Here is a 12748-nt window from a genome sequence, read left to right as displayed (position 1 = left end):
TGGGCAGGGCCAGCCCGCAAGGGGCCGTGGTGGTCTGGTCTCTGGTCATTTCGGGCATGACGCCTCTGGCCTTTTATTATATAGGATTGGGGCCGGAGTACTGGTCCTAACATGCTACAGTTTATATTGTTGTTGTGGGCTCTGTGTTCAAGGAGCTAGCATCTGGGCCAGGATACCCCTAAAAGACCATCTGGTGTAAGGGGTGGAGTGTGGGGACCCTGACCAGAGTACACCGGATGTTAAAGGCCATTTGTCATAAGCATGTGCAAAGGCAATGACACAGCAGTTTTCCTGTACACACTGAGAAGGTGCACCTTTATCTTATGTAACACTGATTTCACTATTTGGCAAGAAGCCTCTTTTGTCTGAGCTAGTATAAGAGTGTGTTGCTGACCAGCAGGTGGCTTGCTTCTTTGTTTGCTGCTGCTGTTTTGTGGGACCACCTTGTGGGGCTGCTGTGTCAGCAATGGCTGCTGTGTCTGCTTGGTCTGCAATGAAGTCTCTCCCACCTGGATACGGATGCTCATGGCTTCTTCCAATTCCTGGCCTCCAAGGAGGTCCAGCCCCTAGCAGAGGAGCTCAGACCCAACAAGTGTGGTACTGGATCATGACGAGTCAGAAAATTTAATGGGGAAATAGAAAGCATGAAATTGGACTCACAAGAATTTAGTATAAAATAAAAGTGATAAAAGTGGCATCTTGCATCAGTGGGGATGGTGAGAGAAATAAGCTAAAAAATAAAAGAAAGAAAAAATGCAGCAAGATGGCGGCGTAGATAAACATCTGGGCTGCTGCCGTCCACAACAATTTCCAAAACTACAACTAAAAGACAGAACGTCTATCACCCAGAACCACGGGAAAGCTGGCTGAGCGGAACCTCTACAACTAGACCGAAAGAGACAGGAGCAATCAGGGCGCAAACGCTGAAAAACTGAGGTACAGGGGAGTGTGCGCGCGATACGAACTGGCCGTGGAGCCCAGCTGGAGGCGGGCGGTGCTTTCTTCAATCCATAGAGAGACAAGCCCCCAATCTCTCTGAAATCCAGTTTCTGGGGAGAGACTGGGCTGTCTGCCGAATGGGTCGGAGAGTGAGGGTGGCTACTAGCAGAGCTGCGTGGAGGTAGAATTGTTGGCTGCACCGGGGCAGGGACGCGGTTGCGGGGATGTGGTTGGAGGCGGCTCACTGCCAGCCATCGTTGTTTGCCAAGTCCTAGCTTAGTGACGCCCTGAGACTCTGCCCTGCACAATCTACAAACACAGCCAAGCTCCTAGCAGCGGCTTTTGCTAGCGGTTCTCAACCTGTGGGCTGCTGTAGAGCCTAAGACCATCAGAAAACACAGATATTTACATTACGATTCATTAACAGTAGCGAAATTACAGTTATGAAGTAGCAACAAAAATAATTTTATGGTTGGGGGTCACCACAACATGAGGAACTGTAGTAAAGGGTCTCGGCATTAGAAAGGTTGAGAACCACTGCTCTAATGGGTAGAGACCTTTTAGCCAAAATGGGGGCAGAAATCACTTTTGCTCCAGATGGCTCAGCACAGCTTAGCCTAGGTGAGCAGACCTCCCTGTCCTTAGCAGTGCCGAGGGAGGAAGAATGGAGACTTTATATCCCCCAGACAAAGGCCTCACCATTAGAACCTGAATTAGAGAAGGAATTCCCACTGGTCTGGGCAGAAGGGAATCCTCCAGGCCTGGCTAAGGGCCACGCCCAGGTGCTAATCGAGTTAGAGCCTGGGGCACAGCCTGTTAAAATCTGCCAATATCCAATTCCAAGAGAAGCACGCCTAGGAATCCAGGTCCACTTAGACCGGCTACTTCAGTGGGGACTTGTTAAACGATGCAGGTCTCCACGGAACACGCCTCTCTTGCCTGTCAAAAAGCCTGGGACTAATGACTACCGCCCTGTGCAGGATTTACGGGCTGTTAATGAGGCTGTTATAACCCTGCATTCAGCACTGCCGAACCCCTACACTCTTCTGGGACTCATCCCATCAGAGGAGGGATGGTTTACATGCCTAGATCTGAAAGATGCCTTTTTTTTGCCTTAGATTAGCTCCTTCCAGCCAGCCTCTTTTTGCTTTTGAATGGGAAAACCCAACTACAGGGGCCAAGGAGCAGTTCACCTGGACCAGACTGCCACAGGGTTCAAGAACTCCCCTACTCTCTTTAGTGGAGCACTAGCCTCTGATCTGTCTAAGTTCCCAGGACAGGACTTGGGGTGTGTTCTACTCCAATATGTAGACGACCTTCTACTGGCCAGCTCCACACGAGCTCAGTGTTGGGAGGGAACACGAGCCCTTCTGAGACTGTTAACTGAAACAGGTCATCGGGTGTCTAAGAAAAAGGCACAGATTTGTCAGAAAGAAGTCAAGTATCTAGGCTTCCGGATCACCCAAGGGAAACGAAGGCTGGGGCCTGAAAGGAAGCAGGCAGTATGTGCCATCCCAGTCCCTAGCACCCGGCGGCAGATTTGGGAATTCCTGGGAGCGGCAGGGTTCTGTTGAATTTGAATCCCAGGGTTTTCAGACCTGGCCAACCCTCTCTATGAAGCTTTAAGAGGAGAAGAGAAGGCACCCATCGACTGGGGTCCTGAACAGGAGAAAGCCTTCGTCACCATAAAGGCAAAGTTCACTCAGGCCCTGGCACTAGGGCTACCAGATGTGATGCGAGACTTTAATCTTTTTGTTCACGAGAACAGCGGGGTAGCCCTAGGAGTTCTAACCCAGGAGTTTGGACCCTGGCAAAGACCAGTAGCCTATCTCCCCAAGCGGATTGACCCAGTAGCCTCCGGGTGGCCCCCGTGCCTCAGGGCCCTTGCAGACATGGCATTGTTAGTCAAGGAAGCGGATAAGCTTACCTTAGGACAAAACTTAAATGTAAAAGTACCTCATGCTGTTGTCACCCTGATGGAAGCAAGGGGGCAGCACTGGCTGACTCATGCTCCAATGACTCAGTATCAGGGGCTGTTATGTGAGAATCTGCGGGTACATTAGAAGCAGTGAGAACACTTAATCCTGCCACCTTTCTACCCATCACTGAGGGGGCCCCTGAGCGTGATTGCCTGGAAGTCCTAGAGGTTTATTCCAGCTGACCAGACCAAAGGGATAGGTCCCTGCAAAATGCGGACTTACTGTTCACAGACGGCAGCAGCTTCTTAGATGAAGGAAAAAGACGAGCCGGATATGCAGTGCTATCAAACTTTGAGACAATTGAGGCACAGGCCCTGCCTGAAGGATGGTCAGCGCAGAGGGCAGAACTTTGGGCCCTAGTAAGAGCCCTAGAACTCAGTAAGGATAAGCGTGCCAACATCTACACTGACTCACACTATGCCTTTGCTACCCTGCATGTCCATGGGGCCATATATAAGGAAAGGGGCCTCTTGACAGAAGGAGGAAAAGGAATAAAAAATCAGAATGAGATTTTAAAGTTACTAGAAGCAGTCTGGGAACCTAAGGAAATAGCTGTCATCCATTGCAAAGGTCACCAGAAAGGGAAATACTCAGTGTCAGAAGGAAACCAGTGTGCTGACGCTGCAGCCAAGCTGGCTGCTAAAGAACAAGTGGCACCGTCACTGATTGTGTTGGCCCCCGAATTACCCGAACCTCCAAAATACACTCCTCAGGAAGAGGAATGGGCCCAGCAAGAAGGGGGCAAGAGAACGAAGGAAGGCTGGTGGATACTCCCAGATCATAGGATCTATGTCCCAGAACAGTAGCCCATAAGGTAGTCCTCCAGCAGCATGAACTTACTCATTTAGGGAAGACTGCCCTAGAAGCTTTGTTAGGCAGGTACTACCTAACTGCCCGTCTTCCCTCCTTGTGTGCCTCAGTCTCTCAGTGTTGCCTCCTCTGTGCTCAGAACAATGCTAAACAGGGTCCTGTAAGACCGATAGGAGTTCAGCGCTGTGGGCAAGCTCCTTTTGAGGACTTAGAAGTAGACTTTACAGAAATGGGGCCTAGCAGAGGGAATAAATACCTGCTAGTCTTTGTTTGCACCTTTTCAGGCTGGGTCGAGGCATATCCCACTCGCACTGAAAAGGCGAGAGAAGTCACTAAGGCATTGCTAAAGGATATAATTCTACGGTATGGAATGCCTCTGACCATAGGGTCCGATAATGGCCCAGCCTCTGTAGCAGAAATAGTACAACAGGTAGGCAAGGCTTTAGGAATTTAATGGAATCTTCATACAGCTTACAGGTCTCAGAGTTCAGAGAAAAGTGGAGGGCATGAACCGGACTCTAAAGCAGACTATGGCTAAGCTATGCCAAGACACAACCTTACCCTGGACAGATATCTTGCCTCTTATACTCCTGCAGGTACGCTGTGCCCCGTGGGCCAGGGTAGGTTTCTCTCCCTTTGAAATTCTATATGGTAGACCCCCCTCCCTTAATTCAGCCAAAGGGAGATTTGGGGAAAATAGGGAGCTTAGAAATCCAGAAACAACTACAAGGACTTGGAAAAACTGTCTTTGAGGTCCACAGATGGGTTACTGACAGACTACCCATCTCTCTAGGAACAGCCGTACATCCTTATAAACCTGGAGACCAGGTTTGGGTAAAGGACTAGAAAAAGGAGCCCCTCACGCCTACCTGGAAGGGACCCTATCCAGTCATATTAACCACCCCCACAGCTCTTAAGGTTGCAGGACTGAAGACCTGGATCCACCACTCCCGGGTGAAGGCAGCCCACCAGCTGAGTGACATCCAGTCTGAGTGGAAGGTGACCTCTGACCAGAAACACCCCCTGTGGATCACCCTCAAGAAGACAGCAGACCTGGCCGAGTAACCTGCTCCAAGGAATTCTGATAACACCCTGCAGAATTCTCCCTAACACTAATATTTCTTTTTTTAAAAAATATATATTTTTATTGATTTCAGATAGGAAGGGAGAGGGGGAAAAAGATAGAAACATCAGTGATGAGAGATAATCATTGATGGGCTGCCTCCTGCATGCCCCCTACTGGGGATCGAGCCTGAAACTGGGCATGTGCTCCTGACCTGAATCGAACCCGGGACCCTTCAATCCGCAGGCTGATGCTCTGTCTACTGAACCATACCGGCTAGGGTTAATCTTCCTTTCTTATCTAATCCTAACATAACATGCTCTGGTATTTCTGGATAATCACTGGTTTTATCTGATAATTCTTATTTTGTCTTTTATGAAAAGACAAAATAAGAATTATCAGCCCCCAGCGTTATCCGAGACTAGTACCAGGAGGAGAACTCATCTGCTCTTGCTGGGACACAGAAGCACCATAAAATTACTGCTCCCCACACAGCAAGGAAACAAAGGCCTTATCATAAATTGTTGGATTACACCTTGTCATGCCATCCTTTCTCCTTGCTTAGAAACTCGCTACCCAAATATGCTAGACTGGGTAGTCCACAAGAAAACCCAATCAAGCCAGATTTTTGTTAGCTATTCTTATCAGCCTGCGGCATGTTACGAGTCTACTACCAAATGCACATGGGGAGCGGGGATTGTATTGGATGGAAAAAAAAAATAATAGGACCTGTCACGGCCAATGTGCAGCTAAACAATGTTGCTCCTATTTGTTTCAGCAGTACGCAGGGCCAACATCCAACAGGTCACCTCCCTGATGAACTATGCAACTCTACCCCTGGTGCCCCCTGCAGGAACATTCTACGAGCGCTTACCTCTGCCTGCCTGCAAACTGGGCGGGAATGCCTTTAAACTTCAGATGGTCCTACAAACCAGAACGCCCTACAAACCCCTCTGAGAGGAAGAAGCGGGATGCTCACCCCTTGGTCACTGTCTCTTTCCAGCAGGAAGTAGCTAAGAGCGGTCGTCACCCCTGTTCACCATAACATCCCGTGGCCATTGCTCCACAAGGCTAAAAGAAGCTTGTGGGACAAGGGGGGGGGGGGGGGGCAGGCGGGGGTGGTGGGAATGAGGAAACTGGTCTTGCAAGGCCTGTCAGGCCATAAAAACTGTGAACAATGCCCTGCCCTGGGGGATGGGAGGGTCGTTATCGCTGGCCCCAGGACAGATCATCGGATATGGCCTGGAGACCCCCAACACCTGGGGGCCTTCCTGTAAGCCCAAGAAAAGGGGCGCAACCGTATCTGCCAGACAAAGACCCCAGAAGGTTATAAAAGTGAGGCCCTCTGCGTGGTTCTTCACTCTGATTTGGAAATTATTCCCGGAGTCCACGAGTGTTAATAAACGGGGTCCCTCCCTTTCTCTAGGAAGCGTGCTTGGCATTTCTTTGGTCTTCTGCAACAACCTTAGGTAAAAATCCCCTTTTCATCCACACATGTGCAGAACTGGCAACTGATAAATCAGTGGATGATCCAATCCGGTTCCATTTCAAAGAAGCTTCGTTTGAGACTGGAATGCCCGGGACCGGCAAGGTTTACCTGAACCGAGGTAGAGGACGAGAATTTTTGATTCATCAAAAGGAGGCAAAGGTTTTAAAAGTCTGACGGAGGGCTTAATCAAACGGTTTGGCTTCTGCCAGTCCCGGGGTTGGCCCCCGTCAGGCCCAGAGTGCTGGTGTCTGCGCCGCTCCCAGCCAGGCGAGGACGGGCCTGGAGCCCTCCGGGCGCGCACCCTCACCACTGCCCCGGGGCCCTGTGGCGCCGGCCTAGGTCCCTCCGGGCCCCTCTCCGCCGGCGGACAGCGTGTGGAGGGGATGAGGCCGCGTCCTCGCCGCTCCGGCCGGTCCGGCCAGTGAGCGCAGGAAGAGGCTTCCCGGTACCAGCTGCAGGGCCGCCGGGTGTCGGGCTGCTTCCGCCCCACAGCCACAGCTGCCGGCCGGCCGCTCGGTCAGCCCCCTCCGGACCCCACGGCCTCCCCTCCCGGGGGCACAATCCTCTCGGCCCGCCCGCTCCCTCCCCGGCCCAAAGCCGAGGTCGCCCCACCCTGTCCGCAGGGGAAGACCGGTCACGCAGCCCAGAACTCCACTCCACCCACCGGGCATTTCTCAGAGCCAGGCGGAGCGGGCGGCGACCCCGGGCGGGTGTGGGAAGGGGCCTAGGCCGGTGGCGCCAGGGCCCAATGGCTTACTTCCGCCTTCGGGTGCAGGCCAATGAGGAGCGCGGGGCGGGACTTCCGCCTTGCCGCCGAGCCGTCGTCTCGGCTGCCACTCCGGGGTCGGGGTTGGTGAGGATCCTCAGTCATGGAATCGGGTTAGGACTTCTCCCGCACGGACGCGGCCTGCGAGCCCCCTTGTGTCGTGTGGCCGGCTTCCAGGTAAGAACGCCCGCGGCCTCGGAGCGGCGGGGCGGGGCGCCGGGCCTGGGCCGAGAGCGCACCCCCTCGCCGGACTTGGAGCTGCGAGGTCTTGGCTGCTCCTCCCCAGGCTGGGCGCGGAGGAAAATAGGCTTTTCGTAAAAGGTTAAAAAGATAAAAAGCTCTGCCTTGGGAAGGCCGAGACCCCCCCCCCCCCCCACCTCTCGTGAATTTGTTTGTATATGAAGTTGCAGGTTTATCCGTTTGGCTCCTCACTGTCTCTTGCCGAGGTGGCCGGAGCTTGGGAAGGTGTGTGCACGGCTCCTCCTGCCCGAGTCCCAGGCGAAGCGCTGGACTTGAGTTGCGGGGACTCTTTAATGTTTGGGAAAAAGGCTGTCACCTCCTTTCTTCCCAACCTTTCCCCTCCTCCTTTCTCCCTCCCCCACCCCCGCCCGATGGGAGCTCAGAGGTGGGTGGGACGTGACTGCAGGAGACCGAGTCCGCGGCCCTGCCCCTCAGTCAGCTGCTCTGCCCGCAAGCTGACTGCGTGGCCGCCGGGACCCTGCGCGGGAGAGGGGCGCCCACCCCGAGGCCAGAGGCGCTCAGGCCGCCGGGGAACCTCGGCGGCGGCCACCGAGGGTTCTGGCCGCTTGTGGTAAACTCCTCAAGTCTGGTCTAATTCGGCAAGAGCACCTGTCCCGGACCATCGTTTTGTGCTCAGTGTCAGCGCCGCGGGCAGCCACTGGAGTCCTGTGTCCCAGACCTGACCGCCTGTTCTGTCAGCAGGAACAGTGAAAACGAAGACCTTTCTCTCAACAGTGATCTTTTGTTTTCCAAGGAGAACATCTGCAGTTTTGATCCAATATAAGTCAGATTGGGTGTGCCACCAAAAGAGTTTAGTATATTAACGGATTTTGGAATCAATTTAGTGCATTGACATTAACATTAGAAAGAGAGAGGGAGAACTATCAGAGGACATCCTATGGAGTAAGAGTAGGTATTTATTTCATGAAGCTTTTGTTGGTTTTTAAATATGTGTATGTGAAGATGTTAATGTTCTTATTCATTAATTGAAATAATTAATTAATTGAAATAAATTGTTACATAGTTAAGCCTAAATGTTTTTTTTAAAAAATAATTGGGTAGAGCCCAGTTATTTTTGTGTCAGAAGTGACAATGCTTTATTAATGTATTTTTTACTTCTTTTTTTTAAAAAAAATATATTTTATTGATTTTTTACAGAGAGGAAGAGAGAGGGATAGAGAGCTAGAAACATCGATCAGCTGCCTCTTGCACACCCCCTACTGGGGATGTGCCCGAAACCAAGGTACATGCCCTTGACCGGAATCGAACCTGGGACCCCTGAGTCCGCAGGCCGACACTCTATCCACTGGGCCAAACCGGTTTCGGCTATTTTTTACTTCTGCTTTTATTTGAAGCCGACCAGCTTGATGTCTCCATGTGTAATAGTACATCATGTGGACAGAATCTTGGTTTGTGCAGTTTCAGTACTTGAAGGGTTTGGAGTAAATTCTCTTTGATCCTTGTTTTAAGCTCATTTCTCTCAAGCATTTTGTTACTAGCATTCAATACCCTTCCTTTGATAGTTTTCTGCATCAGAGTAACATAGAGGTAGTAGAAGTTTTTCAGGTACTAATTTTAGCAAAGTAAGGGTAGGACTCAGGGTATGATAGATTTATGTCTTCAAGTTACATTGGATAGGAAGGCATTTTATGTTTTATAGTTATTGCCATAGAAAAATGAAATGAAATGGCTTGGTCAAATTTCATGGTATGCTTACTTTATATTGGTATGATCTAAAAACAGTTGGTGTTTAAGTAAAAAGTATGATTTTGGACATTTTAAAATCTGGGAATTAATGTTTAGCAGAAGGCAAGATGAGTTTAAATCAAAATAGTATTTTGCATCATTTGACCTATTACTGCCATATGGCATTGCATGTGGTAGTTTCACAGACAGAAAGGGAAGAAAGTTGGTAAAAGCATTGTTAGTTTTCTTAAAGGAGGAAACTGAATTTCTTTTAATATGACGTGGAGGTTAATCATTGTTTAAAATTAATGTATTCTGCAAATATTTATTGAGCATATATAAAAATTCAGTGTTAAGCTTTCACATTATGCAAACGTTGATTTGGAAACAGAACATATAATTGATTTAGTCAGAGTTTACATATCATAGCATATAAATAGCAAAAACAGTAGTAATAGCTAACATTGATTGTTTACTATGGGCCAAATACAATTCTAAGCACTTTATATTATCTCATGTAATTCTCACTGCTATCAATGTGGTAGATAGTACTGTTACCCCCTTTTTATATGGGGAACGAAGGCATCACAAATACATAACTTGCCGAGTTCACACAGGTTGTTACTGGAGTTACTAGAATTTGCTTGTAGACATTCTGACAGTAAAGCCTTCCAACTTGTGCTGTTTTATTAAAAAATACAGAACACTATGGGGTTATTTTGGATTATTTCCTTGCTGGTTTGGATGACTACGTACATAAGTTCTTTTGGCCCTCAGTTTCGTCAACTTTTCCTTAAAAAATGTAGTAAGCCGTTGAGTTTTTGTGGAGACTAGGATAATTTGTAAAGCACAGGACAGAATATGTGTTCAATGAATGCTATGCCTCAGCCATTTTTCTTTCTTTGAGGATGTGAACATTCAAAATATTGTTAGCAGTTGGAGGAGGATGGGAGACAAAAGCTAGTTCCACATAAGGCCACTGAACCATCCAAAGTACTGAGGTAGGAAAGCAGAGAACATTTGCCAAAGCTGTATGTTTAAGGAACAGGCTGGTAAGGATACCTATTTACAGATTATGTAGATCCTTAATGCCAGGGTAAGGATTTTGTACGTGATTCTTAGTTGAAAAGAACCCCTCTTTATGGATATTAATCTTTCTTTCCAGACACCTTTCTAAATGTGATTTAGGTTCTGCTCATCAGACGCTCTCCCACTGTACACTAATTTGGATCTGGATGAGGTGAGGGGAGAGACTGGGCACAGGATATCCCTTTTGCTGGAACAAACCGCAGCGGAGACAGCATAGCTATAGAGCTAGCAGGAGTAGCAAGTGCTTCCTGGTTCTGCGCCTTCTACATTATGGTGAAGACAACAGCTTCCTTGAGCGCTCACTTCTTCAGTGCGATTTGGGGAGTAAGTTCCTGGAAGCTCAGCCTGGGTCCATTTCTTCTACTTTCCCAAAGACTCTTTCCTTGGTGGGTGGGGTAGGGGGGAGACACCATCTTAAACAGGTGATGATAATAAAAGTACTATACCAGATTGTACTTAATTTTGTAGAGCACTTTGAAGGAACAATGTCATTCTTACTCATGTGTGTCTCCCCATTTCCCTTCCCCATGGAATGATTTAGATGTATTTAATAATTAGCTAATGTAGGTACTAACTAAAGGGGAGGAGGGTGTGTTAAGGTGGGGGCCTGATCTTAAAGATAAAGAAATCAGTTAAATGTAGCAAGTTATTTAGGACCTGTACCCTCTCACTAGATTGGAGGTAGGGAAAAAGAAAAAGGTGCTATGAATTGCATTGCCTGCCTTACCTATGAGGTTGAAATGGAAGTAGAGTTATGTTGTTACTGAAAACATAAACATTAAGGGTGACTTTGCATAAATAACTTGACCTTTGCTCATTTCCTCATTTATAAAATGAGGTAGTTGAAATTTTCTACTTAAAAAAAATCTCCTGCCCTAACCGGTTTGGCTCAGTGGATAGAGCGTCGGCCTGCAGACGCAAGGGTCCCAGGTTCGATTCCGGTCAAGGGCATGTACCTTGGTTGCGGGCACATCCCCAGTAGGAGGTGTGCAGGAGGCAGCTGATCGATGTTTCTCTCTCATCGATGTTTCTAACTCTCTATCCCTCTCCCTTCTGCTCTGTAAAAAATCAATAAAATATATTTAAAAAAAAAAAAATCTCCTTTTAGACTGGTGCAGCCACTGTGGAGGACAGTATGGAGTTTCCTCAAAAAACTAAAAATGGAACTCCCATTTGACCCAGTGATCCCACTCCTAGGAATATATCCCAAGAAACTAGAAACACCAATCAGAAAGGATATATGCACCCCTATGTTCATAGCAGCACAATTCACCATAGCTAAGATTTGGAAACAGCCTAAGTGCCCATCAGCAGATGAGTGGATTAGAGAACTGTGGTACATCTACATGATGGAATACTATGCTGCTGTAAAAAGGAAGGAACACCTACCATTTGCAACAGCATGGATGGACCTGGAGAGCATTACGCTAAGTGAAATAAGTCAGTCAGAGAAAGAAGCATCGATCAGACCGACAAACCTCAGAGGGAAGGTAGGGGAGGGGGAGGGAGAAGGGGGAGAGATCAACCAAAGGACTTGTATGCATGCATATAAACCTAACCAATGGACACAGACACTACGGGAGTGAGGGCACGAGTGGGGGGTGGGGGGGGGGAGGGCAATGGGGGGATAAGGACACATATGTAATACCTTAATAAAGAAAAAAAATCACATTAAAAAATCTGCTTTTAAGATTTCTTACAGTTTATTGCAGAAATGTTTCACTTTATAATGTAGATAAAATAGAGCTGATCATGAGCTTTCATTGAATAATAATAGGAACTTGGCTCAGTGGATAGAGCATCGGCCTGTGGACTGAAGGGTCCCGGGTTCGATTCTGGTCAAGGGCATGTACCTTGGTTGCGGGCACATCCCCAGTAGGAGGTGTGCAGGAGGCAGCTGATCAATGTTTCTCTCTCATCGATGTTTCTAACTCTCTATCCCTCTCTCTTCCTCTCTGTAAAAAATCAATAAAATATATATTTTTTTAAAAAAGGAACTAAATTATACTCTTTTTAACAAACCAGATGTTTAAAAAAAGATGCCTACAAAATTAATGTTATCTATTTGATGTTATTTACTAGTAAGACCACATTGTAATTTCAAAAAAAGCAAATTATAGCCTAATTTATAGTTTCCCTTTTGCATTATGTAAAAAAGCAATAATATTTTATATACTAATAATGGATCTTTTTAAAAAATTTATCTTTATTGTTAAAAGTATTACAGATGTTCCTCCCTTTTTTCTTTTCCCATTGACTCTCTCCATCCCACACCCACCCCTCCCAATCCTCAAGCCTTCAGCACACTATTGTCTGTGTCCATGGGCTACGTATATAAGTTCCATATATATATATATATATATATAAGTTCCCTGGTTAATCTCCCCCCTCCCCCACTCCCGCTTCTCTCTGATATTGGTCATCCCGTTCCATGCTTCTGTCTCTGGACCCATATTTTCATACTTTAATTTTACAGCAACGTTTGATTATTGTGTTAGATGCTGAGTATATACTAGATTGAAAGGGTTTGGTTTCTAACTTCAAGGAGTTTAAGGAATAATGGAAGTGATGAACAATTAAATTAGTTTAAATTGGCACAATGGCTGGGAAGAGAAAAAGTTCATATGGTCAGAGAAGAAAGAAGGAATAGCAAGAGATAAAGCTAGCATCATAGGCAGAGCCAGTTT

At 47.6% G+C, this 12748-nt stretch overlaps 1 protein-coding gene across 3 annotated transcripts in view; it reads left to right on the top strand.

The window, feature by feature from the left end:
- The first annotated feature begins 7077 nt into the window (after positions 1-7077).
- RNF13 (ring finger protein 13) overlaps positions 7078-12748 on the top strand; it is a 185884-nt gene continuing 180213 nt past the window's right edge. For all 3 annotated transcript variants that reach the window (XM_054714101.1, XM_054714102.1, XM_054714099.1), the window contains exon 1: positions 7078-7223. The gene's annotated coding sequence lies outside the window, so the exon portion shown is untranslated. The remainder of the gene's footprint in view (positions 7224-12748) is intronic.

Source organism: Eptesicus fuscus, chromosome 3, assembly GCF_027574615.1.
Source record: "Eptesicus fuscus isolate TK198812 chromosome 3, DD_ASM_mEF_20220401, whole genome shotgun sequence".
NCBI lineage: Eukaryota > Metazoa > Chordata > Mammalia > Chiroptera > Vespertilionidae > Eptesicus > Eptesicus fuscus.
This window is presented reverse-complemented; position numbering and strand designations above follow the sequence as displayed.